The following is a 14,593-nucleotide window of genomic DNA, read 5'->3' as shown; positions in this document are numbered from 1 at the left end:
ATCGAATGGAATGGAATGGAATAGAATGGAATCAACCCGAGTAGAACGGAATGAAATGGAATGGAATGGAATGGAATGGAATGGAATTCAATGGAATGGAATGGAACGGAATGGAATTCAATGGAATGGAATGGAATGGAATGGAATGGAATGGAATGGAATGGAATGGAATGGAATTCCATGGAATGGAATGGAATGGAATTCCATGGAATGGAATGGAATGGAATGGAATTCCATGGAATGGAATGGAATGGAATGGATTTCAATGGAATGGAATGGATTGGAATGGAATGGAATGGAATGGAATGGAATGGAATGGAATGAAATGGAATGGAATGGAATAGAATGGAATCAACCTGAGTAGAACGGAATGGAATGGAATGGAATGGAATGGAATGGAATGGAATGGAATGGAATGGAATGGAATGTACCAAAGTAGAACGGAATGGAATGGAATGGAATGGAATGGAATGGAATGGAATGGAATGGAATGGAATGGAATGGAATGGAATGTACACGAGTAGAACGGAATGTAATGGAATGGAATGGATTGGAATGGAATGGAATGGAATGGAATGGAATGTAACCGAGTAGAACGGAATGGAATGTAATTGAATGGAATGTAACCGAGTTGAACGGAACGGAATGGAATGGAATGGAATGGAATGGAATGGAATGGAATGGAATGGAATTGAGTGCAATGCAATGCAATGGAATGCAATGGAATGGAAAGGAATGGAATGGAATGGAATGGAATCTACCCGAGTAGAACGGAATGGAATGGAATTGAATGGAATGTAATCGAGTAGAACGGAACGGAATGGAATGGAATGGAATGGAATGCAATGGAATGGAATGGAATGGAATGGAATGGAATGGAATGGAATGGAATGGACACCAGTAGAATGGAATGGAATGGAATGGAATGGAATGGAATGGAATGGAATGGAATCTACCCGAGTAGAACGGAATGGAACGGAATGGAATGGAATGGAATGGACAGGAGCAGAACGGAATGGAATGCAATGGAATGGAATGGAATGTACCCGAGCAGAACGGAATGGAATGAAATGGAAATGGAAAGGGAATGGAAATGGAACGGGAATGGAAATGGAACGGGAACGGAAATGGAACGGGAATGGAAATGGAACGGGAACGGAAACGGAACGAGAACGGAAATGGAACGGGAACGGAAACGGAACGGGAACGGAAATGGAACGGGAATGGTAACGGAACGGGAATGGAAATGGAACGGGAATGGAAATGGAACGGGAATGGAAATGGATCGGGAATGGAAATGGAACGGGAATGGTAATGGAACTGGAATGGAAATGGAACGGGAATGGAAAAGAAACGGGAATGGAAATGGAACGGGAATGGAAATGGAATGGGAATGGAAATGGAATGGAATGGAATGGAATGGAATGGAATGGAATGTACCGGAGTGGAGTGGAGTGGAGTGGAGTGGAGTAGAGTGCACTGGAACGGAATGGAATGGAATGGAATGGAATGGAATGGAACGGAACGGAATGTACCTGAGAAGCACGGAATGGAATGGAATGGAATGGAATGGAATGGAACGTACCGGAGTGGAGTGGAGTGGAATGGAGTGGAGTGGAGTGGAGTGGAGTGGAATGGAATGGAATGGAATGGAACGGAATGCAATGGAATGCAATGGAATGGAAAGGAATGGAATGGAATGGAATGGAATGGAATGGAATGGAATGGAATGGAATGGACACCAGTAGAATGGAATGGAATGGAATGGAATGGAATGGAATGGAATGGAATTCAATGGAATGGAATGGAATGGAATGGAATGGAATGGAATGGAATGGAATGGAATTGAATGGAATCAACCCGAGTAGAACGGAATGGAATGGAATGGAATGTAATGGAATGGAATGGAATGGAATGGAATGGAATGTACCAAAGTAGAACGGAATGGAATGGAATGGAATGGAATGGAATGGAATGGAATGGAATGGAATGGAATGGAATGGAATGCAATGTACCCGAGTAGAACGGAATGGAATGGTATGGAATGGATTGGAATGGAATGGAATGGAATGGAATGGAATGGAATGTAACCGAGTAGAACGGAATGGAATGTAATTGAATGGAATGTAACCGGGTTGAACGGAACGGAATGGAATGGAATGGAATGGAATGGAATGGAATGGAATGGAATGGAATTGAGTGCAATGCAATGCAATGGAATGCAATGGAATGGAAAGGAATGGAATGGAATGGAATGGAATCTACCCGAGTAGAACGGAATGGAATGGAATTGAATGGAATGTAACCGAGTAGAACGGAACGGAATGGAATGGAATGGAATGGAATGGAATGCAATAGAATGGAATGGAATGGAATGGAATGGAATGGAATGGAATGGAATGGAATGGACACCAGTAGAATGGAATGGAATGGAATGGAATGGAATGGAATGGAATGGAATGGAATGGAATGGAATGGAATGGAATGGAATGGAATGGAATGGAATCTACCCGAGTAGAACGGAATGGAACGGAATGGAATGGAATGAAATGTACAGGAGCAGAACGGAATGGAATGCAATGGAATGGAATGGAATGTACCCGAGCAGAACGGAAAGGAATGAAATGGAAATGGAAAGGGAATGGAAATGGAACGGGAATGGAAATGGAACGGGAACGCAATTGAAACGGGAATGGAAATGGAACGGGAACGGAAACGGAACGAGAACGGAAATGGAACGGGAACGGAAACGGAACGGGAACGGAAATGGAACGGGAATGGTAACGGAACAGGAATGGAAATGGAACGGGAATGGAAAAGGAACGGGAATGGAAATGGATCGGGAATGGAAATGGAACGGGAATGGTAATGGAACGGGAATGGAAATGGAACGGGAATGGAAAAGAAACGGGAATGGAAATGGAACGGGAATGGAAATGGAATGGGAATGGAAATGGAATGGAATGGAATGGAATGGAATGGAATGGAATGTACCGGAGTGGAGTGGAGTGGAGTGGAGTAGAGTGCACTGGAACGGAATGGAATGGAATGGAATGGAACGGAACGGAATGTACCTGAGAAGCACGGAATGGAATGGAATGGAATGGAATGGAATGGAATGGAATGGAATGTACCGGAGTGGAGTGGAGTGGAATGCAGTGGACTGGAGTGGTGTGGAGTGGAATGGAATGGAATGGAATGGAATGGAATGGAATGGAATGGAATGGAATGGAATGCAATGGAATGCAATGGAATGGAAAGGAATGGAATGGAATGGAATGGAATGGAATGGAATGGAATGGAATGGAATGGACAACAGTAGAATGGAATGGAACGGAATGGAATGGAATGGAATGGAATGGAATGGAATGGAATGGAATGGAATTCAATGGAATGGAATGGAATGGAATGGAATTCAATGGAATGGAATGGAATGGAATTCCATGGAATGGAATGGAATGGAATTCCATGGAATGGAATGGAATGGAATGGAATTCTATGGAATGGAATGGAGTGGAATCGAATGGAATCGAATGGAATCGAATGGAATGGAATGGAATAGAATGGAATCAACCCGAGTAGAACGGAGCGGAACGCAACGGAACGGAACGGAACGGAACGGGACGGAACCGAACGGAATGGAATGGAATGGAACGGAATTCCATGGAATGGAATGGAATGGAATGGAATTCAATGGAATGGAATGGAATGGAATGGAATGGAATTCGATGGAATGGAATGGAATGGATTGGAATGGAATGGAATAGAATGGAATCAACCCGAGTAGAACGGAACGGAACACAACGGAACGGAACGGAACGCAACGGAACGGAACGGAACGGAACGGAACGGAATGGAATGGAATGGAACGGAATTCAATGGAATGGAATGGAATGGAATGGAATTCTATGGAATGGAATGGAATGGAATGGAATGGAATGGAATTCCATGGAATGGAATGGAATGGAATGGAATTCAATGGAATGGAATGGATTGGAATGGAATGGAATGGAATGGAATGGAATGGAATGAAATGGAATGGAATGGAATAGAATGGAATCAACCTGAGTAGAACGGAATGGAATGGAATGGAATGGAATGGAATGGAATGGAATGGAATGGAATGGAATGGAATGTACCAAAGTAGAACGGAATGGAATGGAATGGAATGGAATGGAATGGAATGGAATGGAATGGAATGGAATGGAATGGAATGGAATGTACACGAGTAGAACGGAATGTAATGGAATGGAATGGATTGGAATGGAATGGAATGGAATGGAATGGAATGTAACCGAGTAGAACGGAATGGAATGTAATTGAATGGAATGTAACCGAGTTGAACGGAACGGAATGGAATGGAATGGAATGGAATGGAATGGAATGGAATGGAATGGAATTGAGTGCAATGCAATGCAATGGAATGCAATGGAATGGAAAGGAATGGAATGGAATGGAATGGAATCTACCCGAGTAGAACGGAATGGAATGGAATTGAATGGAATGTAATCGAGTAGAACGGAACGGAATGGAATGGAATGGAATGGAATGCAATGGAATGGAATGGAATGGAATGGAATGGAATGGAATGAAATGGAATGGAATGGACACCAGTAGAATGGAATGGAATGGAATGGAATGGAATGGAATGGAATGGAATGGAATCTACCCGAGTAGAACGGAATGGAACGGAATGGAATGGAATGGAATGGACAGGAGCAGAACGGAATGGAATGCAATGGAATGGAATGGAATGTACCCGAGCAGAACGGAATGGAATGAAATGGAAATGGAAAGGGAATGGAAATGGAACGGGAATGGAAATGGAACGGGAACGGAAATGGAACGGGAATGGAAATGGAACGGGAACGGAAACGGAACGAGAACGGAAATGGAACGGGAACGGAAACGGAACGGGAACGGAAATGGAACGGGAATGGTAACGGAACGGGAATGGAAATGGAACGGGAATGGAAATGGAACGGGAATGGAAATGGATCGGGAATGGAAATGGAACGGGAATGGTAATGGAACTGGAATGGAAATGGAACGGGAATGGAAAAGAAACGGGAATGGAAATGGAACGGGAATGGAAATGGAATGGGAATGGAAATGGAATGGAATGGAATGGAATGGAATGGAATGGAATGTACCGGAGTGGAGTGGAGTGGAGTGGAGTGGAGTAGAGTGCACTGGAACGGAATGGAATGGAATGGAATGGAATGGAATGGAACGGAACGGAATGTACCTGAGAAGCACGGAATGGAATGGAATGGAATGGAATGGAATGGAATGTACCGGAGTGGAGTGGAGTGGAATGGAGTGGAGTGGAGTGGAGTGGAGTGGAATGGAATGGAATGGAATGGAACGGAATGCAATGGAATGCAATGGAATGGAAAGGAATGGAATGGAATGGAATGGAATGGAATGGAATGGAATGGAATGGAATGGACACCAGTAGAATGGAATGGAATGGAATGGAATGGAATGGAATGGAATGGAATTCAATGGAATGGAATGGAATGGAATGGAATGGAATGGAATGGAATGGAATGGAATGGAATTGAATGGAATCAACCCGAGTAGAACGGAATGGAATGGAATGGAATGTAATGGAATGGAATGGAATGGAATGGAATGGAATGTACCAAAGTAGAACGGAATGGAATGGAATGGAATGGAATGGAATGGAATGGAATGGAATGGAATGGAATGGAATGCAATGTACCCGAGTAGAACGGAATGGAATGGAATGGAATGGATTGGAATGGAATGGAATGGAATGGAATGGAATGGAATGGAATGTAACCGAGTAGAACGGAATGGAATGTAATTGAATGGAATGTAACCGGGTTGAACGGAACGGAATGGAATGGAATGGAATGGAATGGAATGGAATGGAATGGAATGGAATTGAGTGCAATGCAATGCAATGGAATGCAATGGAATGGAAAGGAATGGAATGGAATGGAATGGAATCTACCCGAGTAGAACGGAATGGAATGGAATTGAATGGAATGTAACCGAGTAGAACGGAACGGAATGGAATGGAATGGAATGGAATGGAATTCAATGGAATGGAATGGAATGGAATGGAATGGAATGGAATGGAATGGAATGGAATGGACACCAGTAGAATGGAATGGAATGGAATGGAATGGAATGGAATGGAATGGAATGGAATGGAATGGAATGGAATGGAATCTACCCGAGTAGAACGGAATGGAACGGAATGGAATGGAATGAAATGTACAGGAGCAGAACGGAATGGAATGCAATGGAATGGAATGGAATGTACCCGAGCAGAACGGAAAGGAATGAAATGGAAATGGAAAGGGAATGGAAATGGAACGGGAATGGAAATGGAACGGGAACGCAATTGAAACGGGAATGGAAATGGAACGGGAACGGAAACGGAACGAGAACGGAAATGGAACGGGAACGGAAACGGAACGGGAACGGAAATGGAACGGGAATGGTAACGGAACAGGAATGGAAATGGAACGGGAATGGAAAAGGAACGGGAATGGAAATGGATCGGGAATGGAAATGGAACGGGAATGGTAATGGAACGGGAATGGAAATGGAACGGGAATGGAAAAGAAACGGGAATGGAAATGGAACGGGAATGGAAATGGAATGGGAATGGAAATGGAATGGAATGGAATGGAATGGAATGGAATGGAATGTACCGGAGTGGAGTGGAGTGGAGTGGAGTAGAGTGCACTGGAACGGAATGGAATGGAATGGAATGGAACGGAACGGAATGTACCTGAGAAGCACGGAATGGAATGGAATGGAATGGAATGGAATGGAATGGAATGGAATGTACCGGAGTGGAGTGGAGTGGAATGGAGTGGACTGGAGTGGTGTGGAGTGGAATGGAATGGAATGGAATGGAATGGAATGGAATGGAATGGAATGGAATGCAATGGAATGCAATGGAATGGAAAGGAATGGAATGGAATGGAATGGAATGGAATGGAATGGAATGGAATGGACAACAGTAGAATGGAATGGAACGGAATGGAATGGAATGGAATGGAATGGAATGGAATGGAATGGAATGGAATGGAATGGAATTCAATGGAATGGAATGGAATGGAATGGAATTCAATGGAATGGAATGGAATGGAATTCCATGGAATGGAATGGAATGGAATTCCATGGAATGGAATGGAATGGAATTCCATGGAATGGAATGGAATGGAATGGAATTCTATGGAATGGAATGGAGTGGAATCGAATGGAATCGAATGGAATCGTATGGAATGGAATGGAATAGAATGGAATCAACCCGAGTAGAACGGAGCGGAACGCAACGGAACGGAACGGAACGGAACGGGACGGAACCGAACGGAATGGAATGGAATGGAACGGAATTCCATGGAATGGAATGGAATGGAATGGAATTCAATGGAATGGAATGGAATGGAATGGAATGGAATTCGATGGAATGGAATGGAATGGATTGGAATGGAATGGAATAGAATGGAATCAACCCGAGTAGAACGGAACGGAACACAACGGAACGGAACGGAACGCAACGGAACGGAACGGAACGGAACGGAATGGAACGGAATGGAATGGAATGGAACGGAATTCAATGGAATGGAATGGAATGGAATGGAATTCTATGGAATGGAATGGAATGGAATGGAATGGAATGGAATTCCATGGAATGGAATGGAATGGAATGGAATGGAATGGAATTCAATGGAATGGAATGGAGTGGAATGGAATGGAATCGAATGGAATTGAATGGAATCGAATGGAATCAAATGGGATCGAATGGAATGGAATGGAATAGAATGGAATCAACCCGAGTAGAACGGAATGAAATGGAATGGAATGGAATGGGATGGAATGGAATGGAATGGAATGGAATGGAACGGAATTCAATGGAATGGAATGGAATGGAATGGAATGGAATGGAATGGAATGGAATGGAATGGAATTCAATGGAATGGAATGGAACGGAATGGAATTCAATGGAATGGAATGGAATGGAATGGAATGGAATGGAATGGAATGGAATTCCATGGAATGGAATGGAATGGAATGGAATTCCATGGAATGGAATGGAATGGAATGGAATTCAATGGAATGGAATGGATTGGAATGGAATGGAATGGAATGGAATGAAATGGAATGGAATGGAATAGAATGGAATCAACCTGAGTAGAACGGAATGGAATGGAATGGAATGGAATGGAATGGAATGGAATGGAATGGAATGGAATGTACACGAGTAGAACGGAATGTAATGGAATGGAATGGATTGGAATGGAACGGAATGGAATGGAATGGAATGTAACCGAGTAGAACGGAATGGAATGTAATTGAATGGAATGTAACCGAGTTGAACGGAACGGAATGGAATGGAATGGAATGGAATGGAATGGAATGGAATGGAATTGAGTGCAATGCAATGCAATGGAATGCAATGGAATGGAAAGGAATGGAATGGAATGGAATGGAATCTACCCGAGTAGAACGGAATGGAATGGAATTGAATGGAATGTAATCGAGTAGAACGGAACGGAATGGAATGGAATGGAATGGAATGCAATGGAATGGAATGGAATGGAATGGAATGGAATGGAATGGAATGGAATGGACACCAGTAGAATGGAATGGGATGGAATGGAATGGAATGGAATGGAATGGAATCTACCCGAGTAGAACGGAATGGAACGGAATGGAATGGAATGGAATGGACAGGAGCAGAACGGAATGGAATGCAATGGAATGGAATGGAATGTACCCGAGCAGAACGGAATGGAATGAAATGGAAATGGAAAGGGAATGGAAATGGAACGGGAATGGAAATGGAACGGGAACGGAAATGGAACGGGAATGGAAATGGAACGGGAACGGAAACGGAACGAGAACGGAAATGGAACGGGAACGGAAACGGAACGGGAACGGAAATGGAACGGGAATGGTAACGGAACGGGAATGGAAATGGAACGGGAATGGAAAAGAAACGGGAATGGAAATGGAACGGGAATGGAAATGGAATGGGAATGGAAATGGAATGGAATGGAATGGAATGGAATGGAATGGAATGTACCGGAGTGGAGTGGAGTGGAGTGGAGTGGAGTAGAGTGCACTGGAACGGAATGGAATGGAATGGAATGGAATGGAATGGAACGGAACCGAATGTACCTGAGAAGCACGGAATGGAATGGAATGGAATGGAATGGAATGGAATGTACCGGAGTGGAGTGGAGTGGAATGGAGTGGAGTGGAGTTGAGTGGAATGGAATGGAATGGAATGGAACGGAATGCAATGGAATGCAATGGAATGGAAAGGAATGGAATGGAATGGAATGGAATGGAATGGAATGGAATGGACACCAGTAGAATGGAATGGAATGGAATGGAATGGAATGGAATGGAATTCAATGGAATTCAATGGAATGGAATGGAATGGAATGGAATGGAATGGAATGGAATGGAATGGAATGGAATGGAATTGAGTGCAATGCAATGCAATGGAATGCAATGGAATGGAAAGGAATGGAATGGAATGGAATGGAATCTACCCGAGTAGAACGGAATGGAATGGAATTGAATGGAATGTAACCGAGTAGAACGGAACGGAATGGAATGGAATGGAATGGAATGGAATGCAATGGAATGGAATGGAATGGAATGGAATGGAATGGAATGGAATGGAATGGACACCAGTAGAATGGAATGGAATGGAATGGAATGGAATGGAATGGAATGGAATGGAATGGAATGGAATCTACCCGAGTAGAACGGAATGGAACGGAATGGAATGGAATGGAATGTACAGGAGCAGAACGGAATGGAATGCAATGGAATGGAATGGAATGTACCCGAGCAGAACGGAAAGGAATGAAATGGAAATGGAAAGGGAATGGAAATGGAACGGGAATGGAAATGGAACGGGAACGCAATTGAAACGGGAATGGAAATGGAACGGGAACGGAAACGGAACGAGAACGGAAATGGAACGGGAACGGAAACGGAACGGGAACGGAAATGGAACGGGAATGGTAACGGAACAGGAATGGAAATGGAACGGGAATGGAAAAGGAACGGGAATGGAAATGGATCGGGAATGGAAATGGAACGGGAATGGTAATGGAACGGGAATGGAAATGGAACGGGAATGGAAAAGAAACGGGAATGGAAATGGAACGGGAATGGAAATGGAATGGGAATGGAAATGGAATGGAATGGAATGGAATGGAATGGAATGGAATGTACCGGAGTGGAGTGGAGTGGAGTGGAGTAGAGTGCACTGGAACGGAATGGTATGGAATGGAATGGAATGGAACGGAACGGAATGTACCTGAGAAGCACGGAATGGAATGGAATGGAATGGAATGGAATGGAATGGAATGTACCGGAGTGGAGTGGAGTGGAATGGAGTGGACTGGAGTGGTGTGGAGTGGAATGGAATGGAATGGAATGGAATGGAATGGAATGGAATGGAATGGAATGGAATGCAATGGAATGCAATGGAATGGAAAGGAATGGAATGGAATGGAATGGAATGGAATGGAATGGAATGGAATGGAATGGACAACAGTAGAATGGAATGGAATGGAATGGAATGGAATGGAATGGAATGGAATGGAATGGAATGGAATGGAATTCAATGGAATGGAATGGAATGGAATGGAATTCAATGGAATGGAATGGAATGGAATGGAATTCAATGGAATGGAATGGAATGGAATGGAATTCTATGGAATGGAATGGAGTGGAATCGAATGGAATTGAATGGAATCGAATGGAATGGAATGGAATAGAATGGAATCAACCCGAGTAGAACGGAGCGGAACGCAACGGAACGGAACGGAACGGAACGGGACGGAACGGAACGGAATGGAATGGAATGGAACGGAATTCCATGGAATGGAATGGAATGGAATGGAATGGAATGGAATTCGATGGAATGGAATGGAATGGATTGGAATGGAATGGAATAGAATGGAATTAACCCGAGTAGAACGGAACGGAACACAACGAAACGGAACGGAACGCAACGGAACGGAACGGAACGGAACGGAACGGAACGGAATGGAATGGAACGGAATTCAATGGAATGGAATGGAATGGAATGGAATTCTATGGAATGGAATGGAATGGAATGGAATGGAATGGAATGGAATGGAATTCCATGGAATGGAATGGAATGGAATGGAATGGAATGGAATTGAATGGAATCGAATGGAATCAAATGGGATCGAATGGAATGGAATGGAATAGAATGGAATCAACCCGAGTAGAACGGAATGGAATGGAATGGAATGGAATGGGATGGAATGGAATGGAATGGAATGGAATGGAACGGAATTCAATGGAATGGAATGGCATGGAATGGAATGGAATGGAATGGAATGGAATGGAATTCAATGGAATGGAATGGAACGGAATGGAATTCAATGGAATGGAATGGAATGGAATGGAATGGAATGGAATGGAATTCCATGGAATGGAATGGAATGGAATGGAATTCCATGGAATGGAATGGAATGGAATGGAATTCAATGGAATGGAATGGAATGGAATCGAATGGAATGGAATGGAATGGAATGGAATGAAATGGAATGGAATGGAATAGAATGGAATCAACCTGAGTAGAACGGAATGGAATGGAATGGAATGGAATGGAATGGAATGGAATGGAATGGAATGTACCAAAGTAGAACGGAATGGAATGGAATGGAATGGAATGGAATGGAATGGAATGGAATGGAATGGAATGGAATGTACACGAGTAGAACGGAATGGAATGGAATGGAATGGATTGGAATGGAATGGAATGGAATGGAATGGAATGTAACCGAGTAGAACGGAATGGAATGTAATTGAATGGAATGTAACCGAGTTGAACGGAACGGAATGGAATGGAATGGAATGGAATGGAATGGAATGGAATGGAATTGAGTGCAATGCAATGCAATGGAATGCAATGGAATGGAAAGGAATGGAATGGAATGGAATGGAATCTACCCGAGTAGAACGGAATGGAATGGAATTGAATGGAATGTAATCGAGTAGAACGGAACGGAATGGAATGGAATGGAATGGAATGCAATGGAATGGAATGGAATGGAATGGAATGGAATGGAATGGAATGGACACCAGTAGAATGGAATGGAATGGAATGGAATGGAATGGAATGGAATGGAATGGAATGGAATCTACCCGAGTAGAACGGAATGGAACGGAATGGAATGGAATGGAATGGACAGGAGCAGAACGGAATGGAATGCAATGGAATGGAATGGAATGTACCCGAGCAGAACGGAATGGAATGAAATGGAAATGGAAAGGGAATGGAAATGGAACGGGAATGGAAATGGAACGGGAACGGAAATGGAACGGGAATGGAAATGGAACGGGAACGGAAACGGAACGAGAACGGAAATGGAACGGGAACGGAAACGGAACGGGAACGGAAATGGAACGGGAATGGTAACGGAACGGGAATGGAAATGGAACGGGAATGGAAATGGAACGGGAATGGAAATGGATCGGGAATGGAAATGGAACGGGAATGGTAATGGAACTGGAATGGAAATGGAACGGGAATGGAAAAGAAACGGGAATGGAAATGGAACGGGAATGGAAATGGAATGGGAATGGAAATGGAATGGAATGGAATGGAATGGAATGGAATGGAATGTACCGGAGTGGAGTGGAGTGGAGTGGAGTGGAGTAGAGTGCACTGGAACGGAATGGAATGGAATGGAATGGAATGGAACGGAACGGAATGTACCTGAGAAGCACGGAATGGAATGGAATGGAATGGAATGGAATGGAATGGAATGTACCGGAGTGGAGTGGAGTGGAATGGAGTGGAGTGGAGTGGAGTGGAGTGGAATGGAATGGAATGGAATGGAATGGAATGCAGTGGAATGCAATGGAATGGAAAGGAATGGAATGGAATGGAATGGAATGGAATGGAATGGAATGGAATGGAATGGACACCAGTAGAATGGAATGGAATGGAATGGAATGGAATGGAATGGAATGGAATGGAATGGAATGGAATGGAATTCAATGGAATGGAATGGAATGGAATGGAATTCTATGGAATGGAATGGAATGGAATTCAATGGAATGGAATGGAATGGAATGGAATGGAATGGAATGGAATTCTATGGAATGGAATGGAATGGATTGGAATGGAATGGAATGGAATGGAATGGAATGGAATGGAATGGAATGGAATGGAATGGACACCAGTAGAATGGAATGGAATGGAATGGAATGGAATGGAATTGAATGGAATTCAATGGAATGGAATGGAATGGAAAGGAATTCAATGGAATGGAATGGAATGGAATTCAATGGAATGGAATGGAATGGTATGGAATTCTATGGAATGCAATGGAGTGGAATCGAATGGAATCGAATGGAATCGAATGGAATGGAATGGAATAGAATTTAATCAACCCGAGTAGAACGGAACGGAACGCAACGGAACGGAACGGAACGGAACGGGACGGAACGGAACGGAATGGAATGGAATGGAACGGAATTCCATGGAATGGAATGGAATGGAATGGAATTCAATGGAATGGAATGGAATGGAATGGAATGGAATGGAATTCAATGGAATGGAATGGAATGGAATGGAATGGAATGGAATGGAATGGAATGGAATTCAATGGAATAGAATGGAATGGAATGGAATGGAAACGAATGGAATCGAATGGAATCGAATGGAATCGAATGGAATCGAATGGAATGGAATGGAATAGAATGGAATCAACCCGAGTAGAACGGAATGGAATGGAATGGAATGGAATGGAATGGAATGGAATGGAATGGAATGGAATGGAATGAAATGTTATGGAATGGAATGGAATGGAATTCAATGCAATTCAATTGAATGGAATGGAAGGGAATGGAATGGAGTGGAGTGGAGTGGAGTGGAGTGGAGTGGAATGGAATGGAGTGGAATGGAATGGAATGGAATGGAATGGAATGGAATGGAATGGAATGGAATTCAATTTTATGGAATGGAAGGGAGTGGAATGGAGTGGAGTGGAGTGGAGTGGAGTGCAGTGGAGTGGAATGGAATGGAGTGGAATGGAATGGAATGGAATGGAATGGAATGGAATGGAATGGAATTCAATGGAGTGGAATGGAATGGAATGGAATGGAATGGAATGGAATGGAATTCAATGGAGTGGAATGGAATGGAATCGAATGGAGTCAAATGGAATGGAATGGAATAGAATGGAATCAACCCGAGTAGAACGGAATGGAACGCAACGGAACGGAACGGAACGGAACGGAACGGAATGGAATGTAATGGAATGGAATGGAATGGAATGGAATGGAGCGGAATGGAATGCAATGGAATGGAATGGAATGGAATGGAATGGAATGGAATGGAATGGAGTCGAATGGAATCGAATGGAATGGAATGGAATAGAATGGAATCAACCCGAGTAGAACGGTACGGAACGGAACGGAACGGAACGGAACGGAATGGAATGATCAACCCGTGTAGAATGGAATGGAATGGAATTGAATAGAATGGAATCAACCCTAGTTGAACGGAACGGAACGCAACGGAACCGAACGGAAC

This window comes from Gorilla gorilla, chromosome 18 (assembly GCF_029281585.2).
Source record: "Gorilla gorilla gorilla isolate KB3781 chromosome 18, NHGRI_mGorGor1-v2.1_pri, whole genome shotgun sequence".
Classification (NCBI taxonomy): domain Eukaryota; kingdom Metazoa; phylum Chordata; class Mammalia; order Primates; family Hominidae; genus Gorilla; species Gorilla gorilla.
This window is presented reverse-complemented; position numbering follows the sequence as displayed.